The sequence below is a fragment of the Sturnus vulgaris genome, chromosome 23, assembly GCF_052056855.1.
Source record: "Sturnus vulgaris isolate bStuVul1 chromosome 23, bStuVul1.hap1, whole genome shotgun sequence".
Classification (NCBI taxonomy): Eukaryota; Metazoa; Chordata; class Aves; order Passeriformes; family Sturnidae; genus Sturnus; species Sturnus vulgaris.
Window position 1 is genome coordinate 4,510,587 of NC_142265.1, and position 23,685 is coordinate 4,534,271.

At 50.0% G+C, this 23,685-nt stretch overlaps 1 protein-coding gene and 1 non-coding gene across 3 annotated transcripts in view; both read left to right on the forward strand.

Annotated features, from left to right (window-relative positions):
* LOC106857490 (protein CEPU-1) overlaps positions 1–23,685 on the forward strand; it is a 358,506-nt gene that overhangs the window by 135,193 nt on the left and 199,628 nt on the right. The gene's annotated exons all lie outside the window — the stretch shown is intronic.
* Positions 16,927–17,234, forward strand: LOC148221344 (Nuclear RNase P). Its single transcript, XR_015808234.1, has one exon.

Below are 23,685 nucleotides of genomic sequence, written 5' to 3' on the forward strand. Positions count from 1 at the left end.
CAGCCCGTGCCGAGGCCTCGCCATCCTCACAGGGAAGAATTTCTTTCGTAGATCAAACCTAAATTTCCTGTCCTTCAGTTTGAACCCAGACAATGAATGATGTCCTGCTTATTGTAGGCCCTCAATCACAGCGTGAAATTCCCAGTAATCACCACCATCATCCTCGCTATTGTCTCATGACAGCGAGAGAGAAAAGAAATAACCCCGACCTTGTCTTTTAAAAAACGTTGATATTGTTTTCCGGCAATTGTTGGCTCGTTATGGCTGTGCTTGAGTTAAAGGGAGAGAGAACCAGGCTGGAAATAAGCTGGGGAAGAGCCGTGTTAAAGCGCTTTGCACCGCAGCTAAAGGACTCTGGGGCCGGGTAATTAAGGAGCCCAGCACCCCCCCCCGCACCCGGGAATTGTGTTTGTGCCTCAGGTGCTTCTCTGCATGCTCAAAGTGCACAGGAATGGATCAAACAGGATTTACTCCTTTCTGCAAGGGCTGCCTGACAAGCCGGGATTATGCTCTGGGAAAGCATCTGATGAGGAATGAAATGAGACATGGCAAAAAAAACCCCCAAAAACGCTCTTTAGAAAAATACAGGGAAGGGAAGGGAAGGGAAGGGAAGGGAAGGGAAGGGAAGGGAAGGGAAGGGAAGGGAAGGGAAGGGAAGGGAAGGGAAGGGAAGGGATGTTGTCCTGGAAAAAGGGAAGGAACAAACGAGGATGTTGTCCTGGAAAAAGGGAAGGAACAAACGAGGATGTTGTCCTGGCTTCATGGCCAGTTTCATGGCCTTGGGTGGCACAGTGGGAACAGTGGCCCATGTTCCCTATGGCTGGGGAGTGGTCTGAAGGAACACTGAGGTTTTGGTTTGACTTCGAGAGGGGCTTGAAGCTAAATTTCCCAGGAGTCTTGACCTGCTAGGTGGGCTGGTGACTTTTTGCCTCTTTGAGTCCCTCCCTGGAGCTCTGTGACTCCAACAAAGCAATCTTTGATTTCTGTGGGTTGAGGATGGAGCCTATAGGAAAAAGAGAGTCCTTATCCTAAAAAACTGTGCTGAATTCAAGGAGGCCATAAAAGGAAGGGGGGAATTTCTGCAAGAACTCTCTGGGCAAATAGCCCTGCCCTAATTCAAGGCACAGCCACACAACCTGGGCATGCTTGCATCCCTTTCCTCCTCCTGCCTACCAGAAGGTGGTGCCTTAATCTCTGCACACAGCTGGCTGTGAGCTCTGTGCTGTGGTGGGAGCAGGACCTTGGAGGCTCCTGCACCCTTCCCAGCTGGAATTCCCATGCCAGCTCCAGCTCTCGGAGTGCTGCCGTCTGTCCTTTGCTAGGAATTGTCACTCTGGAGGCTTGAAATCCCCACCAGGACGTTGTGTTTTCCCTCCTCCCATCTCCCCTTCACCCCCCAGCCCCCCAGCCCTGTTTCTGGCTCCCACGGGGTGTCTGCTGTGCCACAAGGCAGAGCCAAGCTGGGAGCTCAGCCGCCGGGAGATAATTGACTTCGGAAGCGTTTCGTATGAGATCTGGGAAGAAAACAGGGGGAAATATGTTATTTTACAACCTTGATACTCCTGACCTCATTGGAAATAAATATACAACCCACCAGCCCGGAGAAATGGGATGCTGCGTTTGGTGGAGAGGCAGGGATGGAGCGCGGGGCTGTGCTGGCCTCGCACGGCTCTGATGGGTACTACAAGGCTCCGCCGTGGAGTAAAATGCTGGGAGGATGCACGGGGTGCTGGGGTATCTGAAGGCAGGAGGACAGCCCCGTTTTCCTCCTTTTCCTCCCTAATCTTTCCGCCCTAATCTGCCGTGCCAGGCTGGTGATACTGGTGGCACTGGTGCGGAGCTGGGGTGGTTTGCTGTGCTCTGGGGAATCCAGGGGGATCTCGGCTTCCCTGGCGTGCAGGAGCTGAAGCAGAGACCCTCAATTTGCCACGACCCAGCTGTGGCACCCCCAGATGGCGAAGCTTTGGGGCCGGGGTGGGTGTTGAGGGTGCTGGGGGTGCTGCTGTGACCCCACCACCGAGCAGAGCCTCCGGGGGACCCAGGGCACCTGGGCTGCCCCAGCCTTCCCTGTCCTCTCTGCCATCTGTGCCAGGGTCGTTAAAGGTGTGAATTAGTGCTTGTCGTGGGCGCTACTTAAAGGTAATGAAGTTTACTTGGCTGGGTAAATTACCAGCTCTCTTTAAATGGCCTTTTTTTCCCTTCATTACTATGCAGATGTATGCTAATGAGATGGTCTCCAAACACAGCTTTGATGACCTTCTAATTTTTATTTATTTATTTACTTGACGAAGCAGTTTTGGCTGGCAGTGTAATTTAATTAGCAGCTCCATTTCGGAGCCTGCCTGGCAGCCAGGGGAGAGGCTCTGGGGCTGCAGGGGGGCTCCTCGAAAAGAGACAGGGGGCTCCCCCAAAGCTGGGGTCACAGAATCCTAGAATTATGGAACGGTTGGAATTGGAAGGGACTCTCAAATTCATCTCATTCTACTCCCTACCACGGGCAGGGACACCTTCCACTATCCCAGGTTGTTCCAAGCCCTGTCCAATGTCCTTGGCAGTTTTAGGGATGGGGACCCCGCAGCCTTTCTGGGCAACCTGTGCCAGGCCCTCAGCACCCTCAGTGGGTAGAATTTCTTCCTAATATCGAATCTAAATCTCTCCTCCTTTAGTTTAAAACCATCCCTCTGTGTCCTGTCATTCCATGCCCTTGTAGAAAGTCACTCTCCCTCTTTTTTGTAATCCCACTTTAAGTACAGGAAGATGCAGCAGGAAGGCTCTGGCCTGTCTGGACTACCCAGGGGTGTATTTAGGGAGTGACTGTGCACCAGTGGGATTAATTACATGAAGTTTCTAGGGTCGTACGAAAGGAGAGTGCTGTAAATATGCTGAATAAGAGGAAATCTTTGCATCTGGTCTGAAGGAGGGCACTGCAGGGAGCATCTCCTGCAGGCAGAGCCAGCCTGTGCCGTGCTGCCAGCTGTCCCCTGCCTGGGTGGCTGCTGCCAAATCAGAATCTGAGTGTGGGGAGCAGCTCGGGGGACGGCCCAGCCCCAGCCCCGGGGTCAGGGACCGCCAATGAAGCTCCTCTTGCAAAGCATCAGCATGGCTGCAGTGAATTACAGCCCGGGAGGAACAGCTCTACTGATAGGTCTGGAATCTCTCACCTGCAAGGGAACGTGTGGCACGGCAAGAATCAGGGGCTGGCTTGGGAATTCAGGTGCCTGGACGTGCAGGCAGTGTCTGATAGGCTGGAGGAAGCGTGATTTCCCAAATCTCTCTTCCTCTGGACGTCCCCTCCTTTCCCCACATCCTTCCTATGGTGCTGCTTTGCCCTTTCCCATTCCCACCCCCCTGCAGCTCTCTGCCAGGCACAGAGCATCTCTCCTCCTCCCCTCCATCCCCTGCTGCAGCCGTGCCAGGGGTGCCCTGGGGTGCCCAGGCACGGCAGCTCCAGCTGCTGCTGTTTAGGTTTAAGTATTTACATTTGTTTATCACAAAGACACCCCTGAGATTTCCTGGCTCATCCACAGGCTGGGCCAGAGAGCTGAGCGAGGAAACCACAGAAGCTGTTTGTCAGCAAAAACATCCCCAAAAAACAGCCCCAAAACCAGTACCTGGCTTGGAGGGAACAGGGAACAGAGCTGGGTGCCTGGGTGGGGGCTGTGGGTGATCTGGGACCCCCCAGCTGGGGCCAGGCAGGACCTTTCCGTGGTTTTGGGTCCTTTCAGGTTGCTGGCCCCGTGGTTCCCTTGCAGCTCTCACTGGCTGAACCTGCCACAGGGAGAATAATAATAATAATAATGATAACATTAATGACAAGAATAATGCTCTGGCAGCAGGATTGCAGCCTCTCCTGCCCATTCGTTCTGCCTGGTTAGAGACTAATGGGAAAGCCAGAGGAGGGGACCACAGCCCAGAGGGACTTGGCTAGATGGAGCCTCCCACAGCATCCTTCATCCTTCGGGATCCAGAGCAAGCCCAGGCAGGGATCTGAGCAGTTCTGTGCTCACAGATGGAGGTGCTGGCCAGGGAAGAGCCTTGAAACGTCGGTGCTGTCCCCAGTGGGTACAAAGCGTGGTGCCCAGAGTGTGAGGTGACAGGGCTGGGGCTGAGGAGTCCCCCCATGCCCCTGGGGACTTCCAGCTCCCAAGAGGATGAGCCCCCAAGCTTCCTTCACTATTTGCTTTCCAAGCTCTCATCCTCTGTGCAGTAAAAGCAAACAGCCGCGTGCCAGGTGGGCAGAGAGGAGGTTGCACACCTCTTCCCGGCCTCTCCTCCTCCCGTTTTGTCCTCAGCCAGGAGCTGGGAAGCACAAAACCATTTCGGTGAGTGGTCCCCATCCAGCCCTGGGCTGGGCCAGCGCCGGGATGCTGGCAGCAAGGAGGCAGTTCAAACTTTTATTGGCATATTCATGTCCTCCGATTGACTGATAAACTGGCTCCTCATTATGTTTTTGTGTTCTACTCGTCTTTTTAATTAGCCTAAGGGCCTCATTAGCAGCAGCAGCAGCAATGACTCTGTGATCAGCCTTGCCTGGCATCCAACCTGCATAATGTCGCACAGGCTCCGTGCAGAGGGGTTACCTGTGAAGTGCCTCCCTCCTCCTCCCCAAGCCCCTGTTCCCGAGGGAGAGGCCGTGGGGACAGTCCTGGAGCGGGATGGGGAGTGGCAGCGCTGACTTCATGATGGGATGCTACAAAAAAGAAGGTGCAAGAGTCAAAACACTGCTCAGAGCTTCTGGCTCCTCTGCTTTGCTCCTCTCCTGTTCCCTATCGAGTGGTGGTTTTATGCCTCAGTTTCCCTGCCCGAGCCCCTTCCCCTCCTCCTGCCCTCGGTTTCAGAGGAGGGTGAGGATCCCTCTGGCAAGAAAGGCTGCAGATTCTCCCGTCCTGTGGAGTGAGGACTTGACTCCTGCACCCGACTTTGCTGGAAGAAGCCAAAACCTCCGGCTCTGTGCAGCAGCCAGGGAAGGCCCTGCCTCGGCAGCCAGCTGGTGCCCCCTTGCTCTGCCTGTGCCATCAGGCAGCCAATTAGCAAGAAATTAATATTGTGATTAGCAAATATTATGATTTTCTATCTGAATCTGTAATAAGCTGATTATTCACTCGTGAGCAGAAGCCACTGCTGGTGGATGAGGCTGCCTTTAGCCTGCTGGGATGGAGCTGGGCACATCCTGGGCCAGGAGCATCATCCTGCCTGGAATGGGAGATTCCAGCCCGGGCTTGCTGGGCTCCATCCCCAGGGCCTGGAGGGGAGCAGGAGCAGGAACAGGAACAGGAACAGGGGCAGGAGCAGAGGCAGGAGCTGGAGCAGGAGCAGGAACAGGGGCAGGAGCAGGGGTAGGAGCAGGAGCAGGGGTAGGAGCAGGAGCAGAAACAGGAGCAGAGGCAGGAACAGGAAAAGGAGCAGGGACAGGAGCTGGAGCAGGAACAGAAGGAACAGAAGCAGGAGAAGGAGCAGGAGCAGATGTTGGAGCAGGAACAGGAGCTGCAGCAGGAGAAGGAGCAGGAGCAGGAACAGGAGCAGGAGCAGGAACAGGAGCAGAGGCAAGGGCAAGAACAGGAGCAGGAGCAGAAATTGGAGCAGGAGCAGGCAGGGCTTGCTGCAGGAGCGTGCAGGGCTGCAGCCTGTCAGCAGATGGCAATGCCCTCCTGCGGCACGGCACGGCAGCCTGGTGGCACTTTGGGGACAGCAGGGGCTGCTGGGGACCACCCTTCCCAGGCAGCACTGCCTTGCCTGCAGCAGCTGAGCAATCCCACAGAGAGAAAAATGGGCTCAGAGTGCTGAGCTGAGCTCTGGCTCTTCATTTTCTGCCCTGTGTGGTTCCTGCTGCAGCTTTTCATGAGGCTGGGACTGTTCTTCCTGCTCAGCTCAGAGCATCCCTAGCGCTCCTCCCCCGAGGGGATCATAGAATTGTAAAATAATTTGGGTTGGAAAGGACCTTCAAAGGTCTCTAATTCAACCCCTGCCATGTGCAGGGAGAGCAAACCGGGTTGGTCCAAGCCCTATCCAACCTGGCCTTGAACATTTCCAGGGATGAAGAGTGCACCAGCTCTCTGGACAATTGCTCCAGTGTTTTACCCCTTGGACTCGATGTGCTTTTCCTGTCAATATATTGGTTTTGAGTTAGCAAATATCTAGGTTGATGTGGGACATGCTGATGGACATAAAAATCTGCTTTTCCTTTGCATTTCGGATCTCATGGAAAATATCCTGTACTCAGGTGTTTATCCTTCAAGAAGATATTGGCAAACTTCCCTCCCTTGTGGTTCTCAGAATACTGATGAGGTATGACAAGAGATAATTTTCTCTGTGTTGTTAAAGAGAGACTTTTTCCTCTACTTGGGGAAACTGAGGCACACACAGTAATTTTTCAAAGCTAATGAAGAATGTGTTTCTGTGACAATCTGGGATAGCTCAGTTTTGTTCTCTTGCAAAAAAAAATACTCCAAAATGATCCAAATATGTTAATTTATGACCATGTCGTGCTTTGGGACTTCAGGTGCACAGGGGCCAAATCTGAACTGACATAGAAATGCAGGGTTTTTATTCTGCACTGTACTTGTAAAATAATCCGTGATTTTGGCTGGTTTTCCATGGAAGAGGGAGCTGAGCACTAGATGGCGAAAACGAGCCGTGGAAAAAGCCTGTGGTCCTCACCCCACCATCCTTCCCTTCCTTACTCCAGCATCTTCCCCTCCCTCACCCCATCATCCTGCAGGTCCTCACCCTGCCATCCTCCCCTCCTTCACCTCATCATCCTCCCCTCCCTCACCTCACCATCCTCCTCTCCCTCACCCTGCCATCCTCCCTGCCCTCATCCTGCCAACTCCTGATCCTCAACACACCACATCCTGGCCCTCACCCCAGTGTTTGTTCTGAAGATTTAGGAAAAAAAAAAAGAAAAGATAATTTGGGGGAACATGATTTCTGCAGCTGCAACTATTGCTGAGCATCCTCAGTCCAGGATGTGCAGGTGGCTCAGCTTGGCCTTCCTGCTCTTCTCCTCCCTCCCTTGCTCCATGATCCCCTCAGACCTGTGGCTCACACTGAGTCCCCTCCAAACCCACCTGCAGGTCTCTGAGGCTGGACAGAGCTCATTGCAGCACTGGGAAGTGCTGATGGGGTTGGAAATGGGAAAGGCTGGTTGGAGAAGGGCTGAGAGGATGTTCTCCAGTGCTGCCAGCCATGGGCTTATCCTGGCCTGCTTGGGAAATCACTGCACCTCTCATGGGCATCGTGCCACCCCTGCCCATCCCAGAGTGTCTCTGCTGTATCCCCAGGCTGCATCCTCAGGGATTTTCCTTATAGGTGTGGGTTGCTTTTGCTGCCAGCTCTGCATTGTCCCTTCCCCCGGTGCAAACACACAGAGCATCTTTGTAGAAACAACAAAGCAGCATCCTCTCCTTCCTTCCTCCTCCTCTCCTTCCTCCTCCTCTTCCAACTGATGCCAGTGTCACAGGGTTTGGATGCCTGGAGCCTCTCCCCTCCCTTTTGGGGAGCAGCTGCCTGGCACTGCTGGGCAGAGCCCTTCCTGGCTCCCACAAGCCGTGGGCAGAGCAGGCTCCTGCTGGTCAGCCATTTGTTTTTTCCCTGCCGAGCTGGAATCCCTGCTCCTCGGAGCAGCCTCTCCATGTGTGTGTTTACGACCTGTGCCTAAGGCATGTTCGAGAGTTGGCCCTGGCTCTTGCAGCTGCTTTTCCTCCCGGTGCCAAGGCTGGAAGGAGTCTGTTGAATGCTAAAGCACCACAGTCCATCCCAGCAGGCAGCAGAGGCAGGGCTGAGTGCCTGGCTGTGTGTCTGTCTGCCCTCAGAGCTGCCCTTTCCACAGCCCCTTCCTGATGCCCATAGCCCTGGTGTTCCCACCTGCACGAGGGACGTGGAAGAAGGGAAGAAGGGAGAGGTCCAGGTTGGATGTGATGCCTAGAGGAGCTGGAACAGAGGCTAGACAAAGTCAAGAGGAATAAAATGGATATTTATTGAGGAGCCTTCAAAGGCCACACCCTGGCAGTGCCAGTGCCACAGTCATGGCCCTGCCTGGATGGCTCCAGGATGGAAACAAAGGAGGGCTTGGTCACAAGATCTCACATTTTTATAGGTTTCAGTCCATTTGCATACAGAACTGTCCAATTAATAACCTCAAATCATGAAGTTTCATCCTCCTGGCTTGCCTGCCCACCCTCCTCTTTCCACATTATTTATGCTTAGGGCCTGAAGTTTGAAGAGATTGTCCTTGAGTCCCCAGCTGGAAAAGGAACTGTTTTGTCTTCACTACCCTGTGAAAAGATCCTGGTAACCCTTAATATAAAACTAAAAGCTGTGCACCAAAGCAGAACAGAAAAACCTAAAACTTAAGGCATCCATTTCCCCCCTTTAGAGGGAGCTCTGAGCAACTTGATGTAGTGAAATTTGTCCCTGCCCGTGGCAAAAGGTTGGAACAAGGTGGGTCTTTAAGGTCCTTTCCAACCCAAAGAATTCCGTGATGCTGGAATTCTGTGCTAAGTCTCAGTGCAAGCCCTGGAGCCAGAGGTATCCGTGACTTTTCAGAGTGAGCTCAGGAGAGCTGCCATCACCTCCAGAGCAAGGAGTGGGGTGTCTGCATGGCAACATGATTTTAATGGGGGATAAAATGAGTGGAAATGGAATGGGAGAGGTGCTGAGCTGCTTCTTCAAAGCAATGCTTTTCCAGGGAATTTATTTTCTGCTGTAGATTTGCCATAATCAAGAATTTAATTCAGAATTTGAACTTGCCCCTTTTTTTTGGATTTAAATTACAATTCTCTTGTCTGCTGCTTTTCCTGAAACTCTCGAATATGTGGATCCAAACTTCCCCAAAGGCTGAGCAGTTTGTGAATGCATTAAGGCTCTGTCCCAGACCACACCAGGGGAGGTGACCACGGGCTTGGTGACACTGCAGGAGTGACACTGCACTGCCAGGAGAACAAAGGCAGCTTGGTGAGGACATGGGGACTCTGATCCAGGCTGAGTTAGAGACACCAGCTCTGTAATCACTGGCAAAAAGGGGATTAAGAAGGGGCTTCGTTGAGGGCTTACACATTTCTGAAGGGAATTGAGCCGATTGATGCCACGAGACTCTTTGAGCTTGTGTCAGATTAGAGGAACAAGTGGACATCAGTTTAAGCCAAGATGCTGCAAAGCAGGACATTAAAGGAATTTAGGTGAATATACATACATTTAAAATATTTTTCTGTGTGCTGTGATTAGTTAATCTAAGTCATTGACTACCCAAGGCAGCAGTCAGAGTAATCAGTGCAAATGACTTTAAAATGAAGCCAAGTTGGTAAGTAGGGATAACAAATGTCATGTCAGGGAAGTGGTGGCTTGGCTCAACGGCACTGGAGCTTTGCAAAGATTGTCCAGACCCTGTGTCCAGCCAGGGAAGGAGCAGGAGGAGCAGGAGAACCTGATGGTGCAGAGGATGTTGGGCCATGCTAACTGTGTCCCACTCAGCTCTGTGCGGGTTAATTTATGGGATTGATGGTGTCTGACCGCCCTCTTTGGGCTGGTTTTGGGGTGCTAAGGGATTGTCACTTGGAGAGGAAGCAGAAGGCAGAGGGAGGAACAACCAGAGAGTCGCTGAGCAAGTGGACTCAATCAGCACGGAGACTTTGAGCTCGCCATCAGTAGGTTTCAGAGTTAACATCTCTCGGTGTGAGTGCCTGATAAGACATCTGACGTTCAGCTTAGCACCAAATCTCCTCTGTCTGCTGCAACTCAGAGCAAACACAGCCCTTTCCTGAAGGGAGGCACGGTTTTTGCCTGTTTGTGAAGTGCACAGCAGGGCCCTGATTTCAGCCGCTATCTCTGGGGCTCGCTGGAACAATAACAACATCTGAAATCTTCGAGTTTTGTAATGGCTGTTTTTACAAAGTCTCTTCTAGTTGCGCCTGGATTTTATTTATTTTATTTTTTTTTTAAGTTGCTCTGTGAATAAATTGAAAGCAGAGAGAAAGCACAGCCAGCCCCCTGTGAAGTGTCACCTTCACAGTGACGCCGACCGTGGCGCTGACAAAATCTCCTGTCGGGTGACGCGCTGGCAGATGGCAACGTCCGCTGGGATGGAGCAAACGAGCAGCGAGAAATCCTGCAAGGAAACGGCCAAAATAACCCCTGGAATGTGTGTCCACTGGGAGAGGGGAATGCTGCCAGGGGGTGTAGGAGGCTGCCTTGAACCCTCCCAGCTCCTGCCTGCTGAATCCATGAATTCAGGTGGTGACAGGAAAAGGGGAAATGGTTTTAAATGGGCAGAGAGCAGGGCTAGGTGGGATGTTAGGAAGGAATTCTTCCCTGTGAGGTGGTGAGGCACTGGCACAGGGTGCCCAGGGAAGGTGTGGCTGCCCTATCCCTGGAAATGTTCCAGGCCAGGTTGGATGGGGCTTGGAGCAGCCTGGGCTAGTGAGAGCTGTCCCTGCACAGGGCAGAGCGTGGAACTGGATGAGATTTAAGGTCCTTTCCAGCCCAAACGAGTCTGGGATTCTACATTTCTAATCCCAACCACTTTCCCAATGAAAGCAAAGCTAGAAGCAGTCTGGAGTGTTTTATCTTCCTCTTCTTCCCCTTCTTTTTCTTTCCCCCATCCCTGCTCATTCCTTGCCATGACTCCAGCAGAGATCTAATGAAATGAAGGAATTTATACTGGCCAAAGTGGAATGTATGGGGCTGATTGCCTTCATCTTATTACCCTTAATGGGAGCCCAGGGAGATAAATCCTCCTGGATCCTGATGGAAGTTTACCTTTGAATGTCTGGCATGCAGTGTGAGTTATGGGAATGCTGAGTCTGGGGGAAGGGGAGTCACACGTGTCACCTGCTGCAAAGCACAGGAGTTAAAGTGCTCCTGTGGGGATTTAAGAGGGGACCCAGTGAGACACACAGATGACAAATCTGGGCTGGATTTTTGTACAGATGGGTGTTCAGTGGCTGCTTTTGTGGGTGATCACCTCATCCTGGTCATGGTGGTGGCCCCATGGGAGGTGGCCTGGGGCTTTTTCACTGGTTTATCAGCCCCCACCATGCTGGATCAAAGGGGACAGTGGGAGCCACCATCCTGTCCTCCCCACATCTCTGAGATGCTGGAGCAGGTCACCCTGAGAGATTGTGGATTCCCCATCCCTGGAAGTGTCCAAGGCCAGATTGGATGAGGTTTGGAGCAACCTGGGATAGTGGAATGTGTTCCTGTGCATGGCAGGGAGTGGAATGAGATGAGGTTTAAGGTTGCCTCCATGCCAAACCATTCTGGGATGCTGAGATCCATCCTTGATGCTGGCCATGGGTGGCCATTTCCTCTGTGGATAGCAAAAGAAAGGAGGAACCATTTCCCAGAGCTATCAGAGCTACAGTCCTGCTGGTATTTACTTTTTTTTCCCCAATAAGCCCTGAACTCCCTGGCTAATTAAATAGCAAGTGGCTATTAAGCTCTTGCCTAGGACTAAGGTTTAATAAGGCAGTAATAGGCACTGTGTGTTTGTACGTGTGCACCCAGCCTGAGGTGGGAAACCTCAGCCCAGGTGCTCTTTAAATAGTCAATAGTTATTTATTAAACATGGGGCAGCTATCCAGAGAAATTTAAATTAAAGGCCTGGCTGAGAGATGAGCTTGGATTTAAAGAATTAAAGGGTTAGCAGCCTAGCACAGCATGCACTGGAATCCTGAACCTGCATTCCTAAAACTGGAAGAGCAGAAGGAAGCAACACATTGCCATTTAATTTGTGTGAGCTCCCTGTTTACTCTGCAAATACCAGCGAAGGTTAATGTTTTTAAAAGTTTTGGGCTGGCTTCTTTCCCTCTGATGGCAATCTGGGTGTGGCAAAGCCCAAATGAGAGTTTTTCTGGTGGTGTTGTTTCCCACTGGAGCCCTCCAGCTCCTGTTCCTTCCTTGGTATGGAGCTTAAGGGCTCCATATGTGAGAATCCTCATTGATTATGGGATGGTTTGGGTTATAAGGGACCCTAAAGCTCAGACAGTTCCACCCCTGCCGTGGGCAGGGACACCTTCCACTAGACCAGGATGCTCCAATTCCTGTCCAACCTGGCATTGCACACTTCCAGGTATCCTTGGGAGTGTTCAAGGCTTCCACAGCCTTGTGCCAGGCCCTACCACCCTCCCAGGGAAGAATTTCTTCCTAAAGAGGATCTTATTTTCTTTATGGGCTTCACTGAAAAGGTGATGCTCTGTACCCTACAAGAGAAGGGGGAGGTGAAATCGCTTAATTAGGGTGGATCCATGGATGGATGACACCTGCTCAGGACATGGAATGTCCGTGTAAAGTTAATCAACTCCCAGCATCACTTTCCCGTTCCTTGGCTTCCCTTTCCAGCCCTAGCGATCCTCACTTATTTTTCATTGCATTTTGCTCCGGTGGGGGGATGGCTCTGTCCTGGTCACACTTGAACCAGATGCTTTGTGACATCTGGGGACTCGCAGAGGTCCCCCTGCAGAACTGCTTTCCTCTGGGTTTGTATTCCCTGCTCAGGCAGCCGGCAGGGAGCTGGTTCCCAACCAGTCTGCTGTGCCTGCAAGCACCTCGCTGTGTGTCACTAACTTTGCTACAGTTGGTTCAGCATTGCTCCAGGAAAAAAAAAAAAAAAAAGAAAAAAAGAGGGGAGTGTGGGAGTGGGGAAAGAGCCTTAACTGCTGCTGTTTATCCCTCTTATTTTCAGTTCATTTTATGCAGCTTCAAACACAGCCGACACTCACTCGGGTCCATTAATGGAAAATAAAGGTCAGGGCTGGAGGCAGCGGCGCTGCCATCCCCAGCTCCCACGTGGTGTGTGCTGAGTGCCAGGGCCGCAGGATTTTCCATTTTATTCTCATCTGGGGGGACCAACTGGGGCTGAGTTGGCTCTGAGCACTGGCAGCAGCAGCTGCCACCATCCCAGCCCAGGAATGGGGACAGCACCAGGCAGGATGAGTCCTGGCCACTCCTTGGCCAGGCTGGATGTTCTGCAGTCTATCTCCATGCACGAATGGTGTGGTTACATTTAAGAGCCAATTCCAGCTCTGTTTCAGGGATTTAGGGTCATACTGGACAAGCTGCACCCCAAAATCTCACTTGTCCTGAAATATTGCTATTAACTTTCTCCTTAAGGCAGACTTAACTGATTTTAAAGATTCAAACAGCATGAAGTTTATTTGCTGGTATGTTGATGGTTTCAGGGTGGGTTCTTCCACTTCTCCAAAGAGTCCCAGGAATGTGATCTGCTGGAATAATGCCTGTGAGCAGCAGGAGTTGCTGACACAGGTCCAGAATCTGGGCCTGAGGCTCCTGGACTCCATCTGAGTGGGAAACGTGAGGATTTTGTCAGGGTGATATGGAGGGCTTGAAGCCATGTTTGGGTGTTGTCCCGTGTGTCCAAGGGATTAAGGCACTCTCCTCTTCCAGGAATTATGCAGAATGGACTTTTGTTTATCCTTTCACATTTTCCATTGTTCTTTTGGCCAGCAAACCTCATCTCTCCACAGGAAATTAGGGAATCCTTTAAGTACCCTTTGGGATTTGCCCTTTGTTTTTTCTTCCCCTGAAATTTGCTGCTGGGCTCCATGCAGGGCAGCAGGAGATGCTGGAGAAGTGGCTCTGTTTTCCCATGAAATGATCCCAGGCCTGTGTCACCCTGCTGTGCCTCTCACACCTCACTTAGCTCTTTGCTTTATTGCCTTTGATGTGTAAACCTGACCAAACTATGGATCCTGAATAAATGAGTCAAGAGCAGCAGGTTGGTAGGAGCTGGGTGACAGCAGCTGGAACAAACCTGATGGGCAGCAGACCCTTACAGAGCCCGAATTTCCCCCTCCTGCCTCCACCAGAGCTGGATAACTTTTTCAAGGCAAGCAAAAGCTTGTTTTGTACCTTATCTTTGTATTTTTCTCTATTTGTGGCTTTTCCTCCTGGTTTCAGCTCCGTGTGAGGCAGCTGCTGTCCCTTATGCACGGCTGCTGGGTGATGTCTGTATCAGGATGCTGAGCATCCCTCCCCAGTGTGGCAGTGCTCCCCCATTCCCAGCTCTCCTGATGTTTTTACATGACAAAATCCTCCTACCACTGCCCTCAGGCTCTGTGCTCCAGCTCTGACAGAGGGATGGGGATAGGGGAGCTGCATTTCCAGGTCAGATACAAAATCCCCGGTGCTTTATTCCTTCCAAGGCACTCACCTGGACACTTCCCTGCAGTCAGGGTGCTCCTGCTTCCTCACATCTTGCCTTATCTCCGAACTTTTTCCTGTGCAGGTCATCCCTCCTTCTGCAAGGAATGTCTCCAGGACTTCTCTGTGGGCAATGAGCCCCGGGGCAATGGGAAAAGCTCTTTAGGACCAGCAGATCTTCCTGTTTGTATTTCAAAGCACCAGTGGAGTGGGACTGGGATTTTTGCCAGAGTCTTGCTAGAGGGAAAGTTTTCTCTGGCTCAGTTCACACAACGAAGATTTCTCTTTCTTTTCCCCTCTCTGCTTTATTCTGATAGCTTTTTAACAGGATCAGCTAAATAAGCAGATAGAGTGTACCAGTTCACAGGCCCCTAGAGGTGAGGAGCCACTGCAGATTTAAGTATTTTTTGTGATCTCCAAAGCAGCTGTATTTTATATGCTGGCCCTGTTTTGCTGATCCTATTAAGGGGTATCGTGGAACACAGCACCCCGTGGCTGTGTGTGTCTGGCTTTCAGGGTGCAGGGCTTTTTGATTGTGTGGTGGATCTTGTGCCTTGTATCATTGCCTGCATTCCCAGACCCTCAGACAAAAGGTTTCTCCTTAGGCTGAAAGGAGATTCCCAATAATTCAGATTAAATTCCATAAGGTCCTTTAGGAAAAGACATCTCCCATATCGTGAAGGTCACCCTCTGCTCTGGAGTGATGGAGGGAACTGTGACAGTTCAAGGGTCAGGCTGGAAATTCCCTAAATATATTAATCCCTGTATGGGATGCAGATGCTGTGGGCAAGGTCAGGGACGTGTTCTCTCCCCTTTACCAACTCTCCCATACCGTGTGGGGTGTAGCTTCATTTCCCCCCCAGTGCCCCCGAGGAGCATTACTGCTCTTCCAGCACATCTCCATCCCTCCCCTATTTCCATTGCAGCCCCTGGCCCAGGGACTGCAGGGATTTGAGGTGCCAGTGATGTTGGCACGGATTTCCCTCCTCCCCCTGTTCTTGCACTGCTGAAACCCCAGCGTTAATCTGAGTTTTTAAAGCCAGCTCTTCTTTAAAGCACTGGGCCTGCTCACCCCTGAGCCACCTGTCAGCTCCAGAGGAGCCTGCCCAGGGACCCCCTCTCACACTAATGAACAAGGACAGTAATTAATGATCATTGCTATTTGTGTTGAGGACTATGACTGCTGTCACTGCTGACTGCTCTGACAATTACCAAGGCTGCTTCCTCCCTGCCCTGGTCAGCGGGAGAGGAGGAGGAGGAGGAGTCACAGAGATGCTCAGGAGTCACAGAGATGCTCAGGAGTCACAGAGATGCTCAGGAGTCACAGAGATGCTCAGGGCTGGCCATCTCCAAAGTGTCCCTCAGCATCCCCTTGCTGAGTGTGGGAGCAACCAGCAGCAGGTCCCTGTGGTGCTCCAGCCATCTCACCCTCCTCCTCCTCCTCCTCCTCCTCCTCCTCTTCCTGGTATCAATCAGCCTGTTGGAGCTTTCCCAGATGGGTCTCACTTTCTGTTCCATCTCATTTGACACTTCATCAGCTGTAGACGGCAGAGAGACGTGTCAGCTCCTGAGATCCATCCCCGACCTGCCAAAAGGCTTGTGCTCCTTGGCAAGAAATGCGATTATTCTGCTTTGGTGTTATCTTGGGGGAGGAAATTTCAGCCCCCATCCCATTTCCTTTCCCTTTCTCAGCAAGGGCTTGGTGCTTATTCTGGCCTGAAGGAGATGTGACTGTGCTTCACTGGGGTGTGCACAAACTGACACCTGCCATGTGAAAATCCCAGCATCTTAAAGGGTTCCTGGTCCAAAGAAGGGGAAACCATTGTCTTCCCCTATGAAAGCACTCTGAGCATGGAGATCTCTCATGGAAGCTCTGATGCTGCTCAGTGCAGAGGGAGAGGCTGGGCAGGTACAACAACACTGCTCCAGGAGCCTTGTACCTTCCCATTCCATCCTTCCAAATTCAGCTGGAAAGATGCTGAGCCATGCCCCAAATTCCCCCAAGATCCAGCTGCTCATCACTCTCTGCAGCTGCTCCTCACCTTCGTGTTCCAGCTGCTGCCTGGGTGACTGGTGGCTGCTGGGAAGAACCCATGGCAGAGAGAAGAATTCTCTGCATTTTTCCATATTCCAATATTTTCTCTGTGTGTGTGTCAGTGTCCCATAAACAGTAATGATGGACATTATGTTCTAAAGCTGTTTGAAGGGAGAACATAAAAGCTAACAGGTAAAAATAAGCTTTTCCATGCAAATTCCTTAGGCAATTAAACACAGCCAGGCTTTCAGCAGGTTTTGTGATGCCTCTTTCCACAGGGCTGGTTCTCTCACGGGCTCAGCTCTCCTCTGTGGAGTTGGGAAACCATCCCTGAGCTCTGCTGCAATCAGCTCAAACAGAGGAAAGGATGTCTTTGGGATTGTTGGCAGGTGGAGAAGCTAAAGGAGGCGAGGATTTAAGAGCCTGGATTCCTCCCGTTGTGTTCTGGGGCTGTGACTTGTGATAACGCCCCAAGGCACCGACTGAAATGCACGTCATAAATTAGAACCAAAAATGTGATTACTTTGTCGCTTGGAAGACAAATGTGTGTGCCTGGGGAGTAACAAAGCAGGTTTGATTTGTTGTTGTTTGTACTATGTTTACTATTATTATAAGTTATTCCAAATTATTCCAGTCTGGAACAGAGCGGAGACTGTAGCTGACAAACCTCTTCTGAGGGTGGGTTTAGGGAAAGGGCCGAATCCTAAAAAGCTGAGTGTCATGGCATGAAATGGTCTTGAATATTGAGATGCTGGGGGGGAAACTGGGAAGGTCTGAGAAGGTCTGGATAATGGAGGGTGTTGAGTGGAGCTGGTGCACATCAGCTGGAGGTCCTGACCCAGGAGTGCAATCACTGAGAGGGTGGGGAGGTCCTAGTACAGGGAGTCCAGAAAATTGGTGTCTGCCCCTTCCCTGGAAGTGTCCAAGGCCAGGTTGGACAGGGCTTGGAGCACCCTGGGACAGTGGAATGTGTCCCTGCCCATGGCAGTGAGTGGAACAAGATGATCTTTAAGGTCCCTTCCAACCCAAACTATTCTGATATTCTGTGATAAAATCAATCAGAGAGAGCTGTCACCCCCTTCTGGGGGCAGAAAGCTGAGCTGGAGCCCTGCTGGATATTTGCCCACCCTGGGTAACCTTCAGCTCAGAGCCGAGTCCTTGACTTTGGACCCAGCTTGCTGCTCCATCCCTCCCTCTGAGCAGCATCTCCCAGGAACAATGCACTCCCGAGACCCTCCAAGGCACCTGCTGGCATGAGTGACAGAAGATCCTCCCTTATTTTCTCCCCCATAGGAGCAGAAATCTCCAAAGAACCCTCCATCCCCCATCATTCTTGACTAGGGAAAAAAGAAATGGAGCTTCTAATACCCGTCTCCACAGGAATCTCTAATGCTAAAGAGCTTAGAGGGAGCACTCATGACTTTGAGAAGAGTAAAAGCCTCCCTTGTCCCCTAAGCGGTGTCCGGCTCAGTGAGCCAACACGCTCTGATACCATGGCAGATGGGTATTTCTAGCATTTGTTTTGATGATGAAAGTGTACATTGTGCTCAAAGATGCCCCCAGGACACATTGTTCTCTGGATAAAGGGATGAAAATTAAAACTAAGTTTCCTAGGTCAAAAGGACGCTCATTAAACCATTCAAGCCTAAGAGGAAAAAGAGGGGGAATTAAAAAAAAAAAAAGATCCAGCTAACAAAACCCAGCCCTTTCCTTTAAGGAAGGTGGCTCTGGAGGAGGTGCTCAGTTTGTTGTTGTGTGTGCTGGAAAAGCTCAGTTTGGATGACGATCTTGGTGCAGTGCACATTATCCTGTTAGGGAGCAGGTTTGGGGCTGGCGTGCTGGAGGGGCAGAAGACTCTGGGGTAACTCTTATTTTAGGGTTGTACCCAGTTAGGCTGTACCTGGCAGGAAAAGGCAAAGCCACAGGGTTTAATCCAGGGAGAAAACATCAGGATTTGTGTCCTTGCATCAACAAGGTGGTGGGAAGTCAGGAGTGTGGTGGGAATGGGATCACCCACTGCAATGCTGTGAAAAGAGGGGGGAAAGGGAGAAACTGGAGGAAAATGAAGATTTCCTTCAGTTTTGTGCCCAAACAGGGGCTGTGCCTGCTCCCTGCCCCCTCTGTGCCCGCTGGGCTTTGCTCTCCACCTTCCAACCCCTTCCCTGTGAAGAACAAGCCAGGAGCTCCTTAAGAACCACATTTCCCTCAGAATGGAAAAACACCAGGTCGTGGAGATGGAAATGCCAATCAGTGGGAGCGAGGGGAAGAGAGGAACAGCATGTGGCCTCTGCAAATTGCAGGAAAAGTGACACAGTTATTCAGAGCCTCTCAGGGAGGGAGGGAGCTTTAGTGGATAGATGGGAAAAGTGGTCTTGGATTCCTTTTATAAGCACATTATTGAGCCAGCATGGACAAATTGTTTCCTATTTTTGTTGCCCCAGTTTACCCAGCTGTTCAAAATGGGACTGATTTTTTACCTGCTGCCTAACAGGGGTAGGAGAGAAGCTTGGGTTGTTCTTACCAAGTGCTTGGGCATCCCCAGAAAAGAGATGCCACAGAAAGGCTGGGCACTTTTGGGGCTCAATAACAGGATCAGGCACTCACTGTCAGATTTAGGCTCTGAATTGTTGTTATCCTATTAGAAAATATGTAAAGGCCATCCGGGCCATCCACCAAAATAATCAGATTTTGTTACTCACCATATTTAATGGATGAATTAGAAATAACTCATGTTTTGAAAGCGACCTGTCCCCTCTCCCCTTCCCAGAAACAATCCCAAACCCACAATCCTTCTGTTTATTTTTCAGTGTGTCTCTTGGAGCTGCTGCTCCCCTCATTTGGGATTTGATTTGCCCTCCAGAGAGGAGCAAAGAGCATCAAGTGTCATTTTAAGTCCTCTCCTCTAGATCAAGGGAGAAGATTAATAGATGAGGCTTTTATTGTGTGTGCTGGAGTGTGGAGCTCTTGTTTCTCTTTAAATGTTTCCTATCTGGAATCAAATCTGGGACTCTGCCCCAGAGTTAACACCAAATTCCTCCTTTCTCTTGCCCAAAACCATATCAGAGTTATGGATCCCCTTGACAGCAAGAAATATCCTGGGGCTGCCAAGTTTTTCATCCTTTTCTCCATCCTCCACCAACCCCCATTTGTATTCTGACATTAAAAAGGCTCCTTTTGATCTGGAAATAATTTCCAGACAAACTCAGGCACAAGGGAACTTGCAGGGCCGTGTGCATCCATGAGCAGGAAGTGGTTTGGTGGCACCAGCTGTGGATCAATCCCAAATTCTGTGACATCCCTGAACCCCAGCAACCCCAAATACAACAAGTTTTTGTAGGATGAAACTCTTTCATGGAAAAATAGATGTATAGGAGTGTGAATGTATGTGTTCCAAAATTTCAATTCCCCCCTCCATCTCCATTTTTTCCAAGCTTTTCCCTTTGAAAGTGGTAGGGATTTTTTCAGGAGCTTCACACTTTTCTCCACGCAATATTTTTTTCACCTGCTTCCAAAGCTAAGGCAGTTTTCCTGATGCTCCAGCTGACAGGGAGTCCTGCTGTACTCCCAACTTTCCTTTTCCCTTTGAAGTAAGTCTCTGTTCAGGGTGGTTACACACAAAAGCTCCAAAAGGCAACTGCTAAGACTTAAAAACAGAGAGAAAAGAGGGGAAATAGGAAAAGGCTGCAACGGCATAATTTTTTAAATAAAAATCCTTTTGTATTTTAAGTACTGCATTTTAATAAGTACATTTTAAGTACTGTATTTTAATACTTCACCTAGTGAAGAATTGTCTGGAAAAGGGATCCCTTCAGAACAGCAGTGAGGGAGGGGAAGGTGTGGGAATCACAGAATTCCAGAATAGTTTGAGTTGGAAGGGATTTTAAAGCTTCATCCAGTCCCACCCCCTGCCATGGGCAGGGACACCTTCCACTATCCCAGGTTGCTCCAAGCATCCCTTGGACACTCCCAGGGATCCAGGGGCAGCCACAGCTGCTCTGGGCAGCACAAGTTCATAAATAAATTTCATTTCCTCGTGCCTCAGTTTCCCTTTGTCTGCTGTCACCTGGGCTTGGGAACACACTTGGGAAGGGTCCATGGACTGAGCACAGCCTTGGGCGATGCTGAGAACCTTAATCCAAACCTAAAAAGTGCTTAAAAAAAATCCTCCCTGCTTGACTTTCAAGTGGATTTATCTGTAATTCACTCTCCATGTATGTACTAGGAAGGATTTGGGCTCTCAGAGGGTGGGTTTTAGTTTTTTTAAGACGTATTACGTTTTTATTCTTTAAAGGCAGCACACAAGTGGAAAAGCAGCTAAGTTCACCTTTAAGGATTTATTATCATTTCTCTAGAGCAGGTATTTACTGGGGGTATTTCTTGGAGGAAATGACTGTCTATTATAAAAAATAAAATATAATAATAATAATAATAATAGAAAAAAACCCCTCTCTCCTGAAGCCAGTAACCTTGTGGAGTGATGGATTGTCTTGCTGAAAGTGGAGTTAGGGGGAAATGGAGATGGAGAGGAAGAAATGTAGATACTGTAACATACTCCAGGGGGTCGGGAAAGGGATATGAATTATTAAGTAAAATTAATAATTGAAATAATTAACAGCTGTAAAAGATTTTTTTGTCCATCCTCCACATAATAGGAGAGCAATGTTTAGTATCAAGCTGGAGTAACCATGAGTAATTTGATGTTAATTAATACTTTGGCTCAGTATTCCAAGCATTTATGGGTGTTTTCTTTCCTTATAAATATATTAATAAGTTTAAGTCATTCTACAAAAGTAATTTCGAAAATAATAATAATAATAAAAGAGCCCTGGCAAATGCAAGTCATTTATTTTTGATCAGTAATTAAAATGGCTTTTCCCCACTCTCATGTACATCAGAGGAAAATGGCTTTGTTCCGAGGAGCTTCTAATCCTTATTTTCCTTCCTCTGATTGGAATTTATATCACTGGTTATTTGGTCCAGATTTATGGATTATTTTTCATTGTGGGCTTTTGGAGTCTGGAGCTCCTGGAGGTTTTCCTTCCCCAGCCCCATCGCTCTGAACCCCCTGGATCATTCAGGAGGGACTGGAGAAGCTCTCAAAAATTGAATTAAATGATGTATTTGGGGCAGATAAATTCGGGAGTTCTGGATAGGATGTGGGTAGGAGGAGCCAAACCCCTCTGGAAGCCCTGCTGGGAGGAAAATCCATCCAGAGGGAGATCCAGGGGCAGATAAATGGGGTGCAGTGGGGTCGGTTGAAATCCCAAATGCTCCCCAGCAGGGTTGGAGGTGCAGGATGCAGAGGGACACAGGGATGCTTGAAGGATGTGTGGCTCTGGCAGGGCACAGCACTGCTCTGCTGACCTTCAGCTCTGTCTTTGGAGTGGAAAGGATCCCAAATGTCCCTGTTTGGAACAGCAAAGGTGTCCAACACCTGCCCTGGGACCTGCTCCTTCTGCTCACGTGCATCTCACAGCAAAATACCACAGCTTGGACAGGTGTCATTGCTCTTCAGGAAAGGGTTGGTCTGGTTGAAGTCCATGGGGTTTTCCAGGGGTTGGCAGCCTCAAACTGAATCCCAGGCCATGCTGCTGGAAGCAAATTCCCTTTCAGAGCTGAGGTGGCAGAGACTGTGCCCTCTGTGCCACATTTGGCTTCCACTGGGGAAACTGAGGCCACAGTGATACGTGGGAGAAAGGCTCAGGGCTCCAGGCAGTCTTATTTTACCTCTGGATTGGGATCTGGGGTGGGATGCTTGGTGTTTTGGATGTTCAGTATTTGGGGTGTTCCATGTTTGGGATTTGGTGTTTGGGATGCACAGTGTTCAGGATGCTCTGTGTTCAAACTGCTCAGTATTTGGGATGCTCACAATTTAGGATACCTGGCATTTGGGATGCTCAGCATTCAGGATGTTCCATGTTTGGGATGCTTGGCATTCAGGATGCTCCATGTTTGGGTTACTCAGCATTTGGGATGCTCAGCATTTGGGATGTTTGGTGTTTGACATTTGGAATGCTCAGTATTTGGGATGCTCAGCATTCAGGATGCTCAGTGTTTGGGATGCTTGGTATTCGGGATGCTTGCTTTTTGGGATGTTTCAAGTTTGGGATGGCAGTGTTTGGGGTGCTCAGTGTTTGAGATGCTCTGTATTTGGGATGCTCTTTGTTTGGGATGTTTGGTGTTCAGGATGCCAATATTTGGGATGCTCAATATTTGGGATGCTCAGTGTTTGGGATGTCAGTGTTCAGGATGCTCAGTATTTGGGATGCTCAGTGTTTGGGATGTCAGTGTTCAGGATGCTCAGTATTTGGGATGTCAGTGTTCAGGATGCTCAGGATTTGGGATGTTAGTGTTTGAGATGTCAATATTTGGGATGGCAGCGTTTGGGATGCTCTGTGTTCAGGATGTTTGGTGTTCAGGATGTCAGTATTTGGGATGTCAGTATTTGGGATGCCAGTATTTGGGATGTCAGAATGCACACGGGCTGTGGCAGCAGATGGAGGCTGTTGGATGGCAAATGGCATCTCCATCCTCAGGGAGCAGCAGGATGTTATCTGCAGGCAGCAGCAGCAGCGTCCCTTTGCAAAGCTCAGCACAAAAGAGTGGAACAGGGAAGGAGCTAATTCCCACCCTCGTGGGCAGATGGGAGCCAGACCTATTTCTGGCCTGGCTATGGGAGAGGAGATTGCAGGGAGTTTGGATATCCAGGCTGCTTTGGAGTTGGGTACCAGGGGCAATTAAGGTGCTGAGCTGGAGGGATAGAGGAGGGAATCTCAGGAGACGGAGCAAAGGGTGGGAAATCATTTTTTTCCCCCCACTCCAAATGCTGTGGGAGCTGCAAGGTGCCTGGCAGCAGGGACCGACTGCTCCTGCCCCAGGGAGTGAAAGCATTAAAAGTTGGAAGTTAAAATGATGGAGCTGAGCTGTAGCAGCAGAGTTCTGCACATTTCTCCCACTCAGGGATTTGCCCTATATTTAATTTTTTTCCCTGACTGCTTTAGTGACTCTGTAAACGTTGCAGAGTTTTTGTGTCTTTTTTTTTTCCCTTCCTGCTAGATGAAGTGGGTTTGGTTTTTATTGAATCAGTTCCCTCCGAGGATAGAGGTTGCGAGTGGATAAAACCTCTTTCAATCCTATAAAAATGCCGTCAGGGGATTCACTTAAATTTATTTAATCCTGTGCACTTTATCGCGGTCACTTCATCATGGCAGGTAAGTGGATGCTAATGGATCCCTTCTTTTTATGGCCTGCAGACTCCTGGAATTAGATCCCCCAGCTGCAAATCTCTCGTTTGTGGTTGGCATTTTATCTTCTTTCTTTTATTTGATTAGCAGAGGGAGTGAGAGGCAGGACTCCCGTTTCAGGGAATTAAGGCCAGGACACTTCGTTGCTCTAATCTACTCCGACCTTCTGGGTGCCAAAATTTCACCTGGAGGAGATGCTCTGAGGATGTCAGGACATGAAATCCTCACTCCAGCCCTCCCATGCCATCGAGC